Genomic DNA, 3,074 nt, shown 5'->3' with positions numbered 1-3,074 from the left:
AGTAAAAGGGCGTTTAAGGCGTGATCGGGTTAAATCTGCGGTGACGGCGACTTCACCTCCTTCTTGCAATGAGCCGCAAAAACCTGCACAATTACGTCACCTCCCGATTTTGAATCTGAACAAGAGTCCTTCACACTTACCCGCATCGCATGTCCACATTCGTTGAGCAGCGAGGGTTCTCACGCCGTGAGCGACAAGGGTTGCTCGCAAACCACTCGACGATCTTTACACGAAGCAGCGACAGAGTCGGCCGGGAACGAAACTGGAAACTTTTCCTTTGGCCAGGTGAGCCTCGAATTGCACGCCGCCGAAAGTGTCACGTACGCATTTTTTCGGGGCGCACGCCACCGCCGACAGCTGGATAAATTCCTCAGTGTGTAAATGGCGTGTCGCCGCGTGAGCGGGGTTTCCACTGGCACGCTAGAATGGCACCTAGATCCGTGTCTCGGCGCTCAAAAGCCGACAGGCGATTTTCGGGCGGACGAGCTTTGGGATGCGCAAGAAGGTTTGCCAGCGCCCGGCATGGACGCGACGATATGCAGGCCACAGGGAGTCGGTGTGGCTGAAAGCCGTAGCGGCGGTGTTCTTGAACTAAATAGGACGGGTGAGTTTGCACAGAATGCTTTAGATTTGAAACGTCACCTTCTAGAGTTCCAAAAATACGCCGCAGAAAGAACTAGGAAAATTAAACAAGTACACTTCTACAACACACACACACACACACACAAAAATACATTCTTTGACTCTGTAGAGCGAGGAATGTACAGAAAATTTTCAGTGTAAAAGACATCAGATTTGAAAACGAATTGTCAACTTGCATTCTTGCACATTTGTTATTATCGGCGGATGTTTATTTAAAAAAAAAAAAACAATAGTTTATAGGTACTGATATTTTTTGTATTTGGTTCTACAAAGCGATACTTGGGAGTGGTTATATCTTAGGTTATATTGCTTGCTAATAGATAAGTACCTATTATACATTGTGTTAAACCTGATCGCAGGCTTCCGAATAAAAAAAAAAAAGAGAAGCTTGGTGAAAGAATGCATTTTTCAGTGCGTGCCATATGCATCGTAGAAAAATGAGTGGAGAGGGACATACAAATTTGCTTTCATGGAACTATTTCGAATGCTTCATCTTCAGCATCGAGCATTTTCACTGAATTTGGGAGAACAGGGATTAGGCTAGTTGCTACGGATTCATAGTTACTACAACGCAAACAAAGAAGGCGAAGGGTACACATGAAACGACAGGACCGTACGCCGAGCTTCAGCTGACGTTTATTTTTTTTATTAGAAATGAATGCGTGCTGCAACGACACGTGCACAGTGCAAAAGTGCTCCTCAAAAACCCTTCGGCAAAGATTGCCGCCTGTTCAGCACAATGTAATTGACATCAAAATCATGCTGATGATCCAAGAAAAATATCGGAACATGCTGAATGTATACAATCAACTAATTACTGCATTCGTTATCTTCTAACGGCCAAGGTAAATATCCGTATTAGGTCACCTTGTCTTTATCACACTTTTTTTCATGAATTTTTCATTCCGCGAACCCTTTGTTGGCATTAGGATCTCCCACAGTCGCGTCCCTGTCTATCTATATAGGCCGACGCCACTTTGTCTCTATCATCATTCTTCATTGCCTACTCTTATTCCTGGAATAATTATACATACTGTTATTCCTCAATATGCATAAAACCGGGTGAGTCATCCATGCTGATGAATTCATTGCGCTTACTTCCATATACATTTTCTGACTTTCACCTATTATACTAAAACGTCAGGTTCAAACCTATTCATCAACAATGACGATGCATTTCTCCCTTGTAAGAAGGTTAACGAGGCGGTATTTTCACCTTCAGTTCCCTCACACGGCGTTCCGTTCGCTTACGAAAGCGCCTAGTACTCGAATTCGTCCACGTGCATGGCAGGCGAAATTCTGTCAGATTCTACAGAAAACTTGAAAATTTACTTTGCGCTACGCACGTCAACCTTTTACACTTTACAGCTGTTCCGAAAGTACAACGGTAATCAAGAGAGCCCTTTTAAAACGCCGCGCGATGCCGCGTCAGACTAGCCTGCGACGGCGGCGGACCGGTTCTTTCTTATACGCTGGTCTGCTTTCCGTGAAAAGTAAGACTCTTACGCGGTAGCTTTTAAAACCGGTACCATTACAGTTTCTGATCGTACGGGGGTGTAGCTCAGATGGTAGAGCGCTCGCTTAGCATGCGAGAGGTACTGGGATCGATACCCAGCACCTCCACGACACTTTTTTTTTCTTTCTTTTTTTTATACTGTCAAGTCGACTGATTTGCTTGAACAGTAGTTCAATTGAGAACGACCTCATTGTGGAGAGCGTTTGGTTAATTTAGACCACCTGGGGTTCGGCCGGCTGGATTTACAACGAATAATAAATCACCAATTTCGTAACCACTGACATCTTAATTTATTAACACTGAAGGAGCTCTAGTAAACGGGGAACGTAGAATAGTAAAAAAAAATATGACAAGGTTTGGGTAAACTGGTTCAAATACACAATATAAAAGAAATAACAAATTCAGTAAATCGGGAACACAGCCATAAAAACGTACAGCGTTATATATGAAAAAAAAAAATAATGTCCGACAGAACATAGATGGTTTGATTAGGATGTCAAAACTTTTTGTCTTCCCGTTCGCGTCCCGAAGCACTTGCGTCATCACCGAACTTGAACCACAATTCCTTCGTCGATTCCGTGGTCGCTCGCGACTGGCAAACCTTGGTACTTTTGTACGTCTTCTAATTCCAAGATCTTTGCGTCGAAATGACGTGATAAAAATGTCGTATATGCCCGACGACAAAAATGTTTGCGGCTCTAACAATTGCTGTGCAGCTTTCTGTGCAGTTGAATGAATATGTTGTAACGCGTTTCAGGCCCCGATGTGTTCCCGTATCTAGGCAGTTCCCGGTCTAGGCAGATGCTCACTTTACCTTTCTTAACTACAGTGACCTTGTGACTTGACCATTCCATCGGGCCCTTTACCTTTGATATTACGCCTTGTTCTTCCATGCGTTGAAGCTATTCTTGAACTT

At 43.8% G+C, this 3,074-nt stretch overlaps 1 non-coding gene across 1 annotated transcript; it reads left to right on the top strand.

Moving 5' to 3' along the window:
* The first annotated feature begins 2,192 nt into the window (after window positions 1-2,192).
* On the top strand, window positions 2,193-2,265 carry TRNAA-AGC (transfer RNA alanine (anticodon AGC)). Its single transcript has one exon. It is a non-coding gene; the product is annotated as a tRNA-Ala (tRNA).
* The last annotated feature ends 809 nt before the right edge of the window (window positions 2,266-3,074 follow it).

The sequence above is a fragment of the Dermacentor andersoni genome, chromosome 11 (assembly GCF_023375885.2).
Source record: "Dermacentor andersoni chromosome 11, qqDerAnde1_hic_scaffold, whole genome shotgun sequence".
Taxonomy (NCBI): domain Eukaryota; kingdom Metazoa; phylum Arthropoda; class Arachnida; order Ixodida; family Ixodidae; genus Dermacentor; species Dermacentor andersoni.
Note: the sequence above shows the minus strand (reverse complement) of the source record. Positions and strands in the feature narration are given on the sequence as shown.